Here is a 17,704-nt window from a genome sequence, read left to right on the forward strand (position 1 = left end):
AGTTCATACTAAGGTATAAAAAAATTTTCTTTTCCAAAGAGCCATTCTGATGGGTGGAAGAAGAGTAAACAGAGAAAGCGTACATTAGATGGAAGAAACAATACCATAAAACTGGAAGGAATAAAGCGGAGTGAACTGAGAGACCGGAGCCCTCACAAGTCAGCTATGATGACAGTTTTATATATGTGTACTCTGGCCTTTCTACACTGGAGAATCCCAGGGATTCTCCAGGCAAGAACACTGGAGTCGGTTGCCATTTCCTGCTCTAATGCATGAAAGTGAAAAGTGAAAGTGAAGTCACTCTGTCGTGTCCTACTCTTCGCGACCGCATGGACTGCAGTCTACCAGGCCCCTCCATCCATGGGATTTTCTGGGCAAGAGTACTGGAATAGGGTGCCATCGCCTTCTCCATTATTTAAATATTAGCCTCGCAGAAGGCTTGGCATGTGTGCCTGTTAAGTCACTTCAGTCTTGTCCAACTCTGTGTAACCCTATGGACTGCAGCCTGCCAGCCTCCTCTGTCTATGAGGTTCTCCAGGCAATAATACCATAGTAAGTTGATATGCTATCCTACAGAGCATCTTCCCAACCCAGGGATAGAACCCAGGTCTTATACGTATACCTGCATTGGGGTAGTTGCTAAAATAGTGCTAGCCTGGGTTGACTGTGGTAAGTTGTCCCCCATACACAACTTGGGCACATTAAAAAAAAAAAGAAAAAATTCATGCTTGAGGTCATCCTTCTAAGTGCTTCTCTGCTTGAATTTCCCATTTAGAGGACAATAGCACGTAAAATGCCTAGAAAATGCGTATGTCAGCTCACTTGGCAATCAACTCATTGTATTTTAAGACTGGGATCATGATTCTTTAAGACCTCTTAGAGCCACTTGGACATAATGAAAAAATTCAGGAATCAGTTAATACATATGAGAAACATAAGCATAAAAAAACATATTTTAAATGGTCAGATAAAATACAATAGGCTTAGTCCTTTTGGTGGGAAAGTCATTATTCACAAAATGTCATTTACATGTGATGACTTACCTAAATGATTTGCAGTTCTGTTCTCATTAGAGATTTTTTGCAATGGAGCAGTTTACTTGCTTTTCCTTTTAGGGGACTCCAAATCATGAAACCTGGAGCTTGTGCTAGGATTTCTTATCGCCTTTCTTTGAAGCCTTTGGTCTGTCCCCTTAGTTCTTTCCTCTCCAGTCTCCTCAGCAGAGGAAGTGCTACTGTCTCTCCTGAGCCATAATCAGTGGATTTGTGCACATTTTAAAATGGACAGGCACCACTCCTGGTTCAGCTTTTCTTATTTTTCCTGGCCTCCTTAGCCTGCCACTTAAAGTGTTGATAATGAGAGCAAATCTTCATTCCACAATTTTTTGAAGTCTTTGCTATTTCCAAGGCAGTATACTAGAAGTCCAAAAAAAAAAAAAGAATATTCTTGCTTTCTGAAAGCTGAGAGTTGGGAATGAGGAGAGGGCAGTTAAAATATTAATGAGTAATTTGGATACATAAGCTGAACACAATACAACACAGTGAGATATTTACTGAGTATCTACTGCATGCTGTGTACTCTGGTAGGGTTGTGGTGACTCAAAACAGTGATTGAGTCCATAAATAAACTGGGGAGATGGTACATAAACATGTGAAACACAGGCTGGTAGGAACCAAAATAAATGAACAGCATCTTATGAAAGGACATCAGAGAGTTAGATTTATGGTAAATAGCTAAATAAATGTTTTAGTTCAGTTCAGCTCAGTCATGTCTGACTCTAACCAATCAAAAAAAAAGTCCACGGGCTGCAAAGTGAAAGTCTCTCAGTCGTGTCTGACTCTTTGCAATGTCATGGACTGTAGCCTGCCAGGCTCCTGTGTCCATGGAATTCTCCAGGCCAGAATACTGGAGTGGGTAGCCTTCCCTTCTCCAGGGAATCTTCCCAACCCAAAGATCGAACCCAGGTCTCCCACTTTGCAGGAGGATTCTTTACGGTCTGAGCCACCAGGGAAAAGCTATATTCAATATAGTGTGATAAACTATAATGGAAAAAATATGAAAAAGGATATTTGTGTATATATATGTGTAACTGAATCATTTTGCTGTACAGCAGGAATTAAAACAACTTTGTAGATCAACTATATTTGAATAAAATATTTTTAAAAATTTTGTGGCAGGCTTGAATTTGGGCACAGGGATTTGACTTTAATTTTGTAGATATCTGAGGATTTATTGAATTTATTTTCTTGTCGTTCTACTATGAATGTTACCAGCTGCTTTAATATTGGAAAAGAGGACTCAGAATGGAAGAACTCAGCTTTCTTAAATGTCTGAGGTCTTATAAATGACCTCAAGTACTGGGAAATAACTTTTTTAACTCTCAAAATTCTAATGTTCCAGTATGTGATAAGCAATATAAAATTCTGTGCTGTTATTGGATTTCTGCTGAAGACTCTTGAGACTCATAAAAGAAATGCTTTGAAGCTGAGATGTAACTTGTTTGAGGTTCTTATTGTGTGGAAAACTCATTTCTAGAGTTTCAACTAAACCTAAGACATGAGTGTTTATGGATTGACTTGTGTCTCCATGAAGTTTATATGTTGAAGCCAAACTCTCATCGCTACTGTATATGGAGACAGCTGTGTTAAGAGGTAAATAAGAATGGTGATTGCAGCCATGAAATTAAAAGATGCTTACTCCTGGGAAGGAAAGTTATGACGAATCTAGATAGCATATTAAAAAGCAGAGACATTATTTGTCAACAAAGTTCTGTCTAGTCAAGTCTATGGTTTTTCCAGTGGTCATGTATGGATGTGAGAGTTGGACTATAAAGAAAGCTGACCACTGAAGAATTGATGCTTTTGAATTGTGGTGTTGAAGACTCTTGAGAGTCCCTTGGACTGCAAGGAGATCCAACCAGTCCATCCTAAAAGAGATCAGTCTTGGGTGTTCGTTGGAAGGACTGATGTTGAAGCTGAAGCTCCAATACTTTGGCCACCTGATGCGAAGAGCTGACTCATTGGAAAAGACCCTGATGCTGGGAAAGATTGAGGGCAGGAGGAGAAGGGGATGACAGAGGATGAGATGGTTGGATGGCATCACTGACTTGATGGACATGGGTTTGGGTGGACTTCGGGAATTGGTGATGGACAGGGAGGCCTGGCGTGCTGCGGTTCATGGGCTCACAAAGAGTCAGACGCGACTGAGCAACTGAACTGAACTGAACTGAAGGCTAAATGAGGTTATAAGGATGGGACCCTAATCTTATAGGGTTTGGTGCCCTTAGAAGAAGAGGAAATGACACCCAAGCTCACTCTCTCTCTCTCTCTCCCCCCTCTTACACACAGGAAAATGGTCATGTGAGGACACAGTGAGAAAGTCTGCAAACCAAGAAGAGGATTCTCACTAGAAACCACCCCTGACAGTTCCTTGATCTTGGACTTGTGGCCTCCAGAACTGTGAACAAATAAATTTCTCTTGTTTAAGACACCCAGGTATTTTGTTATGGCAGCTCTAGCAAAATAAGACAGTCAGAAAAAAAGGCAAGGAGAAAAAAAGAGGAATAAAACAGAATTCTACCTCTCAAATTAATAAAGGAAATTGAGGGGAAATATAATATACCTAGAAATATATTATCATTTAAGGAAGCATTATTAGGTTCATTGGCTTCCCAAGTTGATGGTAGTGGTAAAGAATCCACCTGCCAATGCAGGAGATGTAATACACATGGGTTCAATCTCTGGGTCGGGAAGATCCCATGATGGAGGTCATGGCAACCCAGTCCAATATTCTTTCCTGGAGAATCCCATGGACAGAGGAGCCTGGTGGGCTGTAGTCCAGTTTGTCACAAAGTCAGACACAGCTGAAGTGACTTAGCACACACATATTCAGTTCAGTTCAGTTCAGTTCAGTCGCTCAGTCATGTCCGACTCTTTGTGACCCCATGAATTGCAGCACGCCAGGCCTCCCTGTCCATCACCAACTCCCGGAGTTCACCCAGACTCAAGTGCATCGAGTTGGTGATGCCATCCAGCCATCTCATCCTCTGTCATCCCCTTCTCCTCCTTCCCCCAATCCCTCCCAGCATCAGAGTCTTTTCCAGTGAGTCAACTCTTTGCATGAAGTGGCCAAAGTATTGGAGTTTCAGCTTTAGCATCAGTCCTTCCAAAGAACACCCAGGACTGATCTCCTTTAGAATGGACTGTTTGGATCTCCTTGCAGTCCAAGGGACTCTCAAGAGTCTTCGCCAACACCACAGTTCAAAAGCATCAATTCTTTGGCACTCAGCTTTCTTCACAGTCCAACTTTCACATCCATACATGATCACTGGAAAAACCATAGCCTTGACCAGACGGACTTTTGTTGGAAAAGTAATGTCTCTGCTTTTCAATATGCTATCTAGGTTGGCCATAACTTTTCTTCCAAGGAGTAAGTGTCTTTTAATTTCATGGCTACAGTCACCATCTGCTGTGATTTTGGAGCCCCCCAAAATAAAGTCAGCCACTGTTTCCACTGTTTGCCCATCTATTTGCCATGAAGTGATGGGACTGGATGCCATGATCTTCGTTTTCTGAATGTTGAGCTTTAAGCCAACTTTTTCACTCTCCTCTTTCACTTTCATCAAGAGGCTTTTTAGTTCCTCTTCACTTTCTGCCATAAGTGTGGTGTCATCTGCATATCTGAGGTTATTGATATTTCTCCTGGCAATCTTGATTCCAGCTTGTGTTTCTTCCAGCCCCGTGTTTCTCATGATGTACTCTGCATAGAAGTTAAATAAGCAGGGTGACAATATAGAGCCTTGACGTACTCCTTTTCCTATTTGGAACTAGTCTGTTGTTCCATGTCCAGTTCTAACTGTTGCTTTCTGACCTGCATACGTATTTCTCAAGAGGCAGGTCAGGTGGTCTGGTATTCCCATCTCTTTCAGAATTTTCCACAGTTTATTATGATCCACACAGTCAAAGGCTTTGGCATAGTCAATAAAGCAGAAGTAGATGTTTTTCTGGAACTCTCTTGCTTTTCCGATGATCCAGCATATGTTGGCAATTTGATCTCTGGTTCCTCTGCCTTTTCTAAAACCAACTTGAACATCAGGAAGTTCATGGTTCACATATTGCTGAAGTCTGGCTTGGAGAACTTTGAGCATTACTGAGATTTTGAGTGTGTGAGATGAGTGCAATTGTGCGGTAGTTTGAGCATTCTTTGGCATTGCCTTTCTTTGGGATTGGAATGAAAACTGACTTTTTCCAGACCTGTGGGCACTGCTGAGTTTTCCAAATTTGCTGGCATATTGAGTGCAACACTTTCACAGCATCAACTTCCAGGATTTGAAATAGCTCAACTGGAATTCCATTACCTCCTCTAGCTTTGTTCGTAGTGATGCTTTCTAAGGCCCACTTGACTTCACATTCCAGGATGTCTTGCTCTAGGTGAGTGATGACACCATCGTGATTATCTTGGTCATGAAGATCTTTTTTGTACAGTTCTATGTATTCTTGCCACCTCTTCTTAATATCTTCTGCTTCTGTTAGGTCCATACAACTTCTGTCCTTTATTGAGCCCATCTTTACATGAAATGTTCCCTTGGTATCTCCAATTTTCTTGAAGAGATCTCTAGTCTTTCCCATTCTATCGTTTTCCTCTATTTCTTTGCATTATTTACTGAGGAAAGGTTTCTCATCTCTTCTTGCTATTCTTTGGAACTCTGCATTCAGATGCTTATATCTTTCCTTTTCTCCTTTGCTTTTCGCTTCTCTTCTTTTCACAGACACATTAGGTCCTAACTTAGAAAGCGCATCTTCAGAGGCTGTCTAGACTGACATACTGTGAAACATCATGAAGTAAGTTAACTGGTTTTCTTGGGAAGAGAAGCCACCATGAGAATTATGGACTGTGTCAGTTGGGGTTACATATGTTTAAAAATAAATGTAATTGCTGCCAATGAGAAATATTTGAAACCTATTGTCCATTTTTTGTTTCACTCTGTTGTTGTTTATTAACACAAGTTTTAATTAACTCCTTTGGCAGTATTATTTTTCTCTTGCAGCAGCTGACTAAAAATCTAGGGCAAATTCTGGCAATAATTGTGTTGAATCTCTTCAGGGAAAAAGTGAGAGTAATAATACATATTAAAGTTTCCAGTGGTTGCATTAGCAGAATTCTTTTCAAAGACTGACTTTTTTCACTTTGGCTCATTTGAAAGCAAGTCAACCTGAGTTGTCTAAACTTGAAGAAAAGTTTCACTTTTCACAGGGGAAACTTCTTTAAAAAAAAACCGAATTATTTTGAAGAAGATGCAAATTATTTGTGGGTATCTTCGTGTCTAAGTTTACTTAGTGGCTCAGTGTTGGGTGATGTGACACTTTTTCTGTTCCTGTGTTCATAAATACTGAAACTGTTCCTCAGTACCACAATAAAGACATGACAACTTCTGCTATTCCATAATTTCAAAGACTCTGGAAAAAAAATCTAGGCCATGCCCATATTTAGTACATGGCTTTAAAAATTTTTTCCTGATCCATTTGGATTCTCTTATAAAAATACGTAAAATTGACTGTCTTGCTCTATAACATAGATAATGCATACATACGAAAGAAAGCATAAATACTTTTATGCTAATACAGTCCTTTACTATTGCTAATTTCTTCTTTTATCTTTCTCCCTCTTATGTTTAAGGTAAATACAATTGCTGGTTTGGTACAGGCATCTAAACTAAGCTTCCAATTGTTGGGGGGGGAAAAACAACTTTTAAATTTGATTTCTGATACAGTTAGAGGTTTATTCATTATACATTTCCAGATTTTATGTTATTTAAGATTACTTCTCCACATAGTCCTGGCTATCAACCCATGTAATAACTTTGTCATACATACATACTATAATTAGATTTTTAGGTTTACTCTTTTATTTTAAAATATATTTCAATTATTTCCATCCAGTTAAATTTATTGGGTACCTGATAGGTGCTTAGTACAATTTAATAGTGAGTTTTAATTATTTTAAGCAAAATAGAACATTGATCATGATTTCAAAGTTTCCTACAGAAAAATGAGTCTCACAGTGAGCATGTGTTGTTTTTGGCTGCTCAGCATCCCCAGATTCAAACATCTCTCTTACTGTGGGATAACCCTAACAGTGGTGGTAAGCAGGACCCTGCCTCTCACTAAAGCAGTGAAAGTGATAGATGATTCTTTGACTTCTGGAAGCTAAACTGCAGCCAGATATCATAGGTTTGACTACGTGGACACTATGAATAGAACATTTAATATTAAGGGAATCACTTAAAGATAAGGGAATTAAGTTTACTCATAGAACTGTCACAGTGAGTTTTCCGGGGCAAGTGTCCACTGCGAAATGGATGTTAGAGTTGACAACATCAATTCAGAGAGCTCCTGGGTACTGTCTTGGCTCTGCCTTAGTTTCCTTTATTCCTTCTCATCCTTTATGTCTTTCCAGTGTTCTCTGAGCTATCTATTGCAGTTTCAAGCAATCTCCAAGGGAAGTGTTGACCTGATACAAATGGACTGCTAGATATTTCTCCTGCAAAGATGGGTTTATTCAAGATCAGCAGAGGATTGCAATTTGGACTCTGCAAGCAACCCTGGCCAGCCACCAACCTGCAAGTCCCTGTAGGCAAGGGATGGAGAACCCTTTTAAAGAGAGGAAAAGAAAGCTGGGCTGGCTACAGGAAACAGAGCCCATGGGTTCTTGCCACGAAAGAAAAGGCATCTCTCTTCTTCCTGTTGGGCTCTGCTATGATTGCAGAGCATAAGAGATCTCCATCTGGCATACCAACTCTATTTAACTGATGTTTCTGTTTGTTAAATTTTTACTGAAGTTTGTTAAAATGTAGTTTCCCACATCTCCTATGCAGAAGTTCTGATTTTTTTGCCTGGAGCAGAGCCTAGAATTTTGATCTTAGCAATAACAAATTCAGGTGGTGTGTAGCTGCTCCCCAGTGAGAAACACTGACTTATACCTTGTAATACATTGTCACTGTGCATGTAGCTTCTGATACATCTAAATGTACGAAAAGGGGGCAATGAAACAGTCTGCCTTCACTCTTGCCTAATATTATTGTCAAATAGTATTAACCCACTCAGGTCTGTATGGGTTCTGTCCAGGAGTTGGAAGTAAGGTAGGGGATAAAACAAAGTGTCTGCAAGCACAGAGCTGTGTACTAGTTGGAGGCAGGGTAGAGGCTATTTTGCACCTTATATCTTCATTAAGAAGAAAAGAAAACAAGAATAGGAGATATATTGATGGAGGGGTATTGTTTTCAGGGCAGTGATCAGGAAAGGACTCTCTCATGTGATACTTGAGTCAAGTCCTGAAGGACGCGAAGAGGGAGTCAAACTGAGGAAGAAATTTCCAGACTGAAGGAACAGTAAGTATGAAGACTCTGAGGAGGGGTGTATGGTGGAAGAACAAGAGTCCAGTACACTTAAAGAGGAAGAGAGAGGAAGACTGCTAAAGAAAACCAGTTTAAAGAGGTAGAGAATGCTTGATCTTTTACGCCATGGTAAAGTGTTCGTTGTATTCTTAGTATCATGCAGAGAGAATTCTGAGAAGGTGACTTAATGATTTTTAAATGATCACTTTTGCTGCTCTGGGGAGAAAAGACTGTTGAGAAAGTGGAGTGTTGGGAGGCGATGGTGGCCTAGACCAAGGTTGGCCTTGACTGGCATGGCTATAATGGTATATGTCTTCAAAATATGTTTACAGGGTTCAGTGGTATTTTCCAACATCAACAGCCAAGTATCTGGTTCTCCGGATGCAAACTATGTCCTAGAATTCAGTTCAGTTCTGGTACTAACTCTTTAGAGCTAATGCCAAACTCCACAGATTTAAGGGCTCAGACCCTCAAGATTGTCTTCACTTTTGATGCTAGTCACAAATATTGGGTCCCAATGTTACCCACACTCTGTCCAACTTAGCTGCAAATTGGGTTTCTACCCTTCCTCAAGTTTAATAATTTGTTCCATGATTAACAGAGCTCATGAAAAGAGTTTACTTTTTCTGTTTTATTATAAAACATACAACTCAGGAAGAACTGTTATCAAAATGAACTTGGATCCACTCTCCCATCTATGACAAAGTCAATCTACTGACTCTAGTTGTAGTGAAGGAAAGAATAGCATTTATTTCAGAGTTCCAAGCAAAGAGAATGAACAATTTACGCTCAAAAGAGCTGAACTGCCAGGTGGCTTTCAGAGAAGGATTTCTTTTTTTTTTTTTTTAACTTTACAATATTGTATTGGTTTTGCCATATATCAAAATGAATCTGCCACAGGTATACACGTGTTCCCCATCCTGAACCCTCCTCCCTCCTCCCTCCCCATACCATCCCTCTGGGTCATATGGTGGCTCAAATGGTGAAGAATCCACCTGCAATGCAGAAGACCTGGATTCGATCCCTGGGTTGGGAGGATCCTCTGAAGAAGAGAATGGCAACCAACTGCAGTATTCTGGCCTAGAGATGCATAAGACAAGTGAAAGGGGAAGGGACATAAAGTTTCCATGCCATCTCTGGGCACAATACTGTCCCAACGTCTGGATGTGTTCACCAACCTGGTAGTTTTCTGAACGGATCATTTAAGAATTGTTATGGTGCTTTTGTTGATTAAATCATTGGCCACTGGTGATTGAACCCAGTCTCAAGCCTCTCTCTCTTCCTCAGAGGTCTGAGGTTTGGGGTGAAAGTTCCAGTCCTCTGTGGACATGATTGGTTCCTCTGGCCATCCTGAAGCTATCTAGGGGCCCAGCAAGAGTCAACTAATTAACATACACTTCTGTAGAGTTCAAAGAATCTTGTTACAAATAACAAAAGATGTTACTATCTCCACTAGTGAAGTGAAAGTGAAGTCGCTCAGTCGTGTCCGACTCTTAGCGACCCCATGGACTACAGTCCACCAGGCCCTCTGTCTATGGGATTTTCCAGGCAAGAGTACTGGAGTAGGGTGCCATTGCCTTCTCCATCACCACTTCTCCTTCTCCTATCACCACTATCACTCAGGAAATTCCAAGGATTTTAGAAAGTCTGTGTTAGGAACTGAGGAAAAAGACCAAATATGTGCTTACTATAAGTACAAATAATTGTAGAATCATGCCTTGGCTGAAAGCCAGCTCACTTTAGGGGCATTGTTTGTTTAGTACTATAACAATACTACAAAGTTTATACTATGTAGATGGCAATATACAGGAAAACAAAAGGTTTTTTTTTTTAACATTTCCACTGAAGGACACTTTATAATTTCTATAAATTTTGAAATAATATCCGTTATAAAATATTATATTTACTCTAAATTCTTCTTGCTGAAATTCGATCCACTGCTTTCTCTAGAACTACATGCTTGCTTCATAGGATCTAGTAAAACGATCTCTTAATTATGTTAGGATTTCAGCTGCTTTCCAAGAGATAGTTCTATTTGTGGAATTAGTGTCAATTCCAATTATATTAAAGAATGTCTCAAAATCACCAAAGGAGATGAAGATGGCAACAACATTTATAGAGTGTAAGGGCAATTTGACTTTACCATTATAATAATAGTCACTGAATGTTAGCATTTTTCAGTGATGATACAGGAAATAAACTTATGTGTTGTTACATGCTTTCACAAATGATATATGTAGAAATATACATATTTATATATATTTGTACATATGTAAAATATACATGTTTCTACACATGTAGAAATATACATATTCTACAACTCATGTATGTGTTCACTGTAGAAAGAGGTAAGCTTCTAAGACTGAGAGAAATGGATAGAAATAAAGCAACTGTGTACTCCTATGAACAGAATTGCAGTTGCTGATGATAAAGATTCCAGTCAATTTGAGAAGCTATGATATAATGTTCACAACATTGAAACATGAAACGTCCTGTTTAGCATTATCTATGGCACATATCCAGTGATATGGGCCAAAGAGGATTTAGTGTGACACTTGAAGTGTATCTATGAATTTATAAAAGAGTAAAGTAGGATGGTTTTCAAGTTAGGCAAAACTATAATAGAACATTCTCTTTCCAGGATAATAAAAACCTGGAAATGAGACAGGAGGGAAGGCAGCAGGGCACACAATCAAAAGAATGACATAACCATTAAGAATATGATATAAACTGGTGAGAAAAAGCTAGGCCCAAGATGGCAGAAGATTTGACTTCCAGTAGACACTTGTGTCTCATTATAGGCTCATTGTAATACATTTGGTTCAGTTTAGTCGCTCAGTTATGTCCAACTCTTTGCAACCCCATGAACCACAGCATGCCAGGCCTCCCTGTACATCACCAACTTCCGATTACACCCAAACCCATGTCCATTGAGTCAGTGATGCCATCCAACCAACTTATCCTTTGTCGTCCCCTTCTCCTCCTGCCCTCAATCTTTCCCAGCATCAGCGTCTTTTCCAATGAGTCAGCTTACTGCATCAGGTGGCCAAAGTATTGGAGTTTCAGCTTCAACATCAGTCCTTCTAATGCACCCAGGACTGATCTCCTGTAGGATGGACTGGCTGGATCTCCTTGCAGTCCAAGGGACTCTCAACAGTCTTCTCCAACACCACAGTTCAAAAGCATCAATTCTTCAGCATGCAGCTTTCTTTATAGTCCAACTCTCACTTTCATACATGACTACTGGAAAAACCATAGCTTTGACTAGACAGATCTTTGTTGGCAAAGTAATGTCTCTGCTTTTGAATATGCTGTCAAGATTGGTCATAACTTTCCACCAAGGAGTAAACATCTTTTAAGTTCATGGCTGCACTCACCATCTGCAGTAATTTTGGAGCCCAGAAAATAAAGTCAGCCACTGTTTCCACTGTTTCCCCATCTATTTTCCATGAAGTGATGGGACTGGATGCCATGATCTTCGTTTTCTGAATGTTGAGTTTTAAGCCAACTTTTTTTCTGCCATAAGGGTGCTGTCATCTGCATATGTGAGGTTATTGATATTTCACCTAGCAATTTTGATTCCAGATTGTGCTTCATCTAGCCCAGCATTTCTCATGATGTACTCTGCATATAAATTAAATAAGCAGGGTGACAATATATAGCCTTGACGTACTCCTTTTCCTATTTGGAACCAGTCTGTTGTTCCATGTCCAGTTCTAACTGTTGCTTCCTGACCTGCAATCAGGTTTCTCAAGAGGCAGGTCAGGTGGTCTGGTATTCCCATATGTTGAAGAATTTTCCACAGTTTATTGTGATCCAGACAGTCAAAGGCTTTGGCATAGCCAATAAAGTACAAATAGATGATTTTCTGGAACTCTCTTGCTTTTTCGATGATCCAGTGGATGTTGGCAATTTGATCTCTGGTTCCTCTGCCTTTTCTAAAACCAACTTGAACATCTGGAAGTTCATGGTTCACGTCTTGCTGAAGCCTGGCTTGGAGAATTTTAAGCATTACTTTACTAGCGTGTGAGATGAGTACAATTGTGCGGTAGTTTGAGCATTCTTTGGCATTGCCTTTCTTTGGGATTGGAATGAAAACTGACATTTTCCAGTCCTGTGGCCACTGCTGAGTTTTCCAAATTTGCTGACATATTGAGTGCAGCAGTTTCACAGGATCATCTTTCAGGATTTGAAATAGCTTACCTGGAATTCCATCACCTCCACTAGCTTTGTTCATAGTGATGCTTCCTAAGGCCCACTTGACTTTACATTCCAGGATGTCTGGCTCTAGGTGAGTGATCACACCATCGTATTCATCTGGGTTGTGAAGATCTTTTTTGTACAGTTCTGTGTATTCTTGCCATCTCTTCTTAATATCTTCTGCCTCTATTAGGTCCCTACCATTTCTGTCCTTTATTGAGCCCATCTTTGCATGAAATGTTCCCTTGGTATCTCTAATTTTCTTGAAGAGATCTCTAGTCTTTCCCATTCTTTGTTTTCCTCTATTTCTTTGCATTGATTGCTGAGGAAGGCTTTCTTATCTCTTCTTGCTATTCTTTGGAACTCTGCATTCAAGTGGGTATATCTTTCCTTTTCTCCTTTGCTTTTCACTTTCCTTCTTTTCACAGCTATTTGTAAGGCCTCCTCAGACAGCCATTTTGCTTTTTTGCATTTCTTTTTCTTGGGGATGGTCTTGATTCCTGTCTCCTGTACAGTGTCACAAACCTCCATCCATAGTTCATCAGGCACTCTGTCTATCAGATCTAGTCCCTTAAATCTTATCTCTCTTGCACTGTATAGTCATAAGGGATTTGATTTAGGTCATACCTGAATGGTCTAGTGGTTTTCTCCACTTTCTTCAATTTCAGTCTGAATTTGGCAATAAGGAGTGCACTATCTGAGCCACAGTCAGCTCCTGGTCTTGTTTTTGCTTACTGTATAGAGCTTCTCCATCTTTGCCTGCAAAGAATATAATCAGTGTGTCTTCAGTGTTGACCATCTGGTGATGTCCGTGTGTAGAGTCTTCGCTTGTGTTGTTGGAAGAGGGTGTTTGCTATGACCAGTGCGTTCTCTTGGCAAAACTCTATTAGCCTTTGCCCTGCTTCATTGCATACTCCAAGGCCAAATTTGCCTGTTACTCCAGGTGTTTCTTGACTTCCTTCTTTTGAATTCCATTCCCCTATAATGAAAAGGACATCTCTTTTGGTTGTTAGTTCTAAGTCTTGTAGGTCTTCTTAGAACTGTTCAACTTCAGCTTCTTTAGAGTTACCGGTCAGGGCATAGACTTGGATTACTGTGATATTGAATGGTTTGCCTTGGAAATGAACAGAGATCATTATGTCGTTTTTGAGATTGCATCCAAGTACTGCATTTTGGACTCTTTTGTTGACTATGATGGCCACTCAATTTCTTCTGAGGGATTCCTGCCCGGAGTAGTAGATATAATGGTCATCTGAGTTAAATTCACCCATTCCAGTTCATCTTAGTTTGCTGATTCCTAGAATGTTGATGTTTACTCTTGCCATCTCCTGTTTGACTACTTCCAATTTGCCTTGATTCATGGACCTAACATTCCAGGTTCCTATGCAATATTGCTCTTTACAGCATTGGACCTTATTTCTGTCACCAGTCACATCCACATCTGGATGTTATTTTTGTTTTGGCTCCTTGCCTTTATTCTTTCTGGAGTTATTTCTCCACTGATCTCCAGTAGCATATTGGGCACCTACCAACCTGGGGAGTTCATCTTTCAGTGTCCTATCTCTTTGCCTTTTCATACTGTTCATGGGGTTCTCCAGGCAAGAATACTGAAATGGTTTGCCATTCCCTTCTCCAGTGGACCACATTCTGTCAGATTTCATCACCATGACCCCTCTATCTTGGGTGGCCCCACACAGCATGGCTTAGTTTCATTGAGTTAGACAAGGCTGTGGTCCATGTGATCAGATTGGCCTGTTGTCTGTGATTGTGGTTTCCGTCTGTCTGCCCTCTGATGCCCTCTCTCAGTGCCTACCGTCTTACTTGGGTTTCTCTTACCTTGGACGTGGGGTATCTCTTCACGGGTGCTCCAGCAAAGCACAGCTGCTGCTCCTTACCTTGGATGTGGGTTAGATCCTCCCAGCCTCTGCCCCTGACCTCGGACATGGGGTATGCTAAATGACACACCACAGGTGCAATGGCAGTTCCCAGGCCAATTATAAAAGACTGAAAAGTGTTCTGTGGCTCAATTCCTGGGAATTCCCACACCTTCACCATAATTGTTGGAATAATTCTCTCACTCAGCCTATGAAATCACTCAACCCATAAATAACTAACCCTGCACCCTGGTTGCCCTCATTTTCTGAGAAGGCCCGTACTCTATCTGTGGAATCTGTTTTCCCCGGGCTGGACCACATTCTGCCTACACAATGTGTCTCTCTCTAAAAAAAACATGCTTTGCTTTCACTTTACTATGGCTCGCACTTGAATTCTTTGCTATGTAAAGCCCATCTCCCCCAGATTCACCTGAGAATTGGGACCTGAGGTGGTCTTCTCCCCCTCCCTCCTTTGATTATAAAAATGCAGGCCACTTAGTTCTATTAGGGCAGAGTCCCGTTGCTTGTCTGCTTATATCCTTTAGAAGCATCCTATATTAGTAAATCTACTTCTTATATATCACTTTCCTGCTTGCTGAATTCCTTATGCAACAAGCCATAACCTAAGCTTCACCAAGTCGTGAGACAAGTTGTGCAGTTTCAGTTGGAAGGTTGTGGGTTCAAGTCTCTATCTGAGGTGCAGTTTCAGAAAGAGAAGAGTAAGTGAGATGTGGTCCCACAGGCACATTTTACTTTCTTTCCTGAAAGCCGGTCATTACAGAGAGGAGGTGAGGCTGTGGGGCTAGAGAGGCGGCACTGCCTGCTATGCAATGGGCAGAAGTGCTGGGTCGGAGGTTTCAAACCTTTCAGATTCCAGCCTCCAGTTTGTGTGCAGGCTACTATGTCCGAGTGGGGCTGAGCGTGTGTGGACCATTCCAGGTGAGCATCTCACTGTCTTTGCAGACATATGTCTGAGTAACTCTATCTGAGCTTGACTCTGAATGTGACGCCCACTGGTGGTGTGAGGGGTCTTCACACCTCACTGCAACCTTTTTACTCTTTGTAACATACAAAATATGACTGAATTTTTCTGAACTGTTCTTTTCAGTTTCTTCCTTAACCTTACAGAGCACTAAGCCGAGTAGGGCCCGGTATAAGGGCTACTTTCTTTTCTAACTCCCCTCCTATCAATAGATACTTCCTATGGGGAAAAATAGATGTGATTAGTTTTAATCTGTTTAATGTGCAGCAAAAGCTTAGTTATAAGGAGCTCAGTATAAAGTAGGCAATAATATTAAGAGCTCAGGCTCTGAATATAAATGCTGGGTTTTCAGTCATGGTTCTACAACTTATTACCTGTGTGACCTTAGGAAATGTTATGGACTCAGTGTTCTTGTTCCTGCAAAATTCTTATGTTAAAGATCTCTTAGTGTGGCTGTGTTTGAAGATGGGACCTGTAAGAAAGTAATTAAGTTTAATGAGGTCATAGGGTGAGGCCCTGGTCTAAAGGGGTTAGTCTGTATAAGAAGAAACCCCTGAGAATGTCCTTTCCCTCTCCACTTGGCTCTCTGCTTCCCCCTATACAGAGAAAAAACCACATGTCCAGAAGCAAGAAGGCAGCTACCTGCATGTCAAGAAAAAAGTCTTACCTCAAATGAGACTAACACAGAGACATTATTTAATTATCTGTGCCTCCTTAGTTCCATTACTGTAAAATGAAGATAACATATGTCCACTTCCCACTTTTGCTTTGATGAGCTGAGTCTTAGAATCTCAACTAATGTTAGCTATTCATGTTATAATTATTGAGAATGCATTTTACCATTGTCTTTTTGTATCTGGAATAGAAAGAGCTAATTTTATTTGGCAAATGAGTGTTTTTTTTTTTAATGAAACTCATTAGGTATTATTAGTATTTATACTTATTTTATGTGTAGAAGAATGTAGATAAGCCTGAGACAGACTTAAAGCTTTATCAGAGAATGCTAAAAACAGAGGTATGTAGAATGTAAGAAGAGTAAATTAAAAGTTTTTTTCATTTGAAATTTGACTTTTTTGAAGCTGTGATTCCAATGTGACCAAACAGACTTAGGTGAATATTGTTTTGAAACTGTCAAGGCTCTTAATACCCCAGATAACTAAATGCAAATTGCCAGTCTGAGAGCATTTCTCAGACAATGACAAGAAGAAAAAACAAAAGGAGTACAGAGTATGTGGTCTATTTAATTATTTTAGTTCAAATCCTCAGTGTAAATTTTTGACTGGAGACAGATTCAGTCAATTTAGCAAAGTAAAAGTTAAGTAATTATGTGTTATTGCAGACAAGAAAATTAAGCAATTGATTTAGAGGGCTTCCCAGGTGGCATTATTGGTAAAGAACCCTCCTGACAGTGAGGAGACTTAAGAGACATGGGTTCAATCCCTGCGTCAGGAAGATCACCTGAAGGAAATGGTAACCCACTCTAGGATTCTTGCCTGGAGAATCCCATGGACAGAGGAGCCTGATGGGCTATGGTCCATAGGGTTGCAAAGAGTCAGACACAACTGAAGTGATTCAGCACAGTACCTATTTCTTTAAACTGACAATCCCTGTTGAGTTTTAGACAAAAACTCAATGAAATCAGGATTTTTCTTCCTACTAGTTAATACCTCACACATTGACAGATTTCACACATTGCACAGGTGAATTGCTTACTGGATTAGTTCTTTAATAAAGTGTTTGGGACCCAGAATTGAAAGCAGGTGTGCTTGTGTAGGGGGGTGGGCAGAGTGGGAGGAGCCAACTATTTGACTTTGACTGACTCATCTAACAAAGTTCCTACTATTTATAAAAAAAATTGCTAGGTGACTTCTGATGCGTTTGAGGGCAGGATGCAAGTCTTGTAAAAAAAAAAAAATAAGAAACCTGAAGGATAACATTGATAAAAATTTAAAGATAAGGTAAGTAAAATAAATTTCTCTGAAGAAAGATATATTTTAATCATGTTTCTCCCTCTTAATTATCAAGTCTGTTTAGTAAGAGGTAGAATAAGAAGCAGAGAAGGCAATGGCACCCCACTCCAGTACTTTTGCCTAGAAAATCCCATGGGCGGAGGAGTCTGGTAGGCTGCAGTCCATGGGGTCGCTGAGGGTTGGACACGACTGAGCGACTTCCCTTTCACTTTTCACTTTCATGCATTGGAGAAGGAAATGGCAACCCACTCCAGTGTTCTTGCCTGGAGAATCCCAGGGACGGGGG

At 40.3% G+C, this 17,704-nt stretch overlaps 1 long non-coding RNA gene across 2 annotated transcripts in view; it reads left to right on the forward strand.

Moving 5' to 3' along the window:
• The first annotated feature begins 14,973 nt into the window (after positions 1-14,973).
• The window catches only part of LOC147363279 (uncharacterized), a 64,490-nt gene continuing 61,759 nt past the window's right edge, over positions 14,974-17,704 (forward strand). Inside the window, exon 1 of one of the 2 annotated variants that reach the window (XR_015135939.1) lies at positions 14,974-15,405. This is a non-coding gene — a long non-coding RNA (uncharacterized LOC147363279). Of the gene's footprint in view, positions 15,406-16,413; positions 17,407-17,704 lie in introns of those variants that run through there. The other variant, XR_015135941.1, reaches the window with a different exon arrangement.

This window comes from Bos grunniens, chromosome 11, assembly GCF_055505025.1.
Source record: "Bos grunniens cultivar Pamir isolate PY7600 chromosome 11, Bosgru_T2T1.0, whole genome shotgun sequence".
NCBI lineage: Eukaryota > Metazoa > Chordata > Mammalia > Artiodactyla > Bovidae > Bos > Bos grunniens.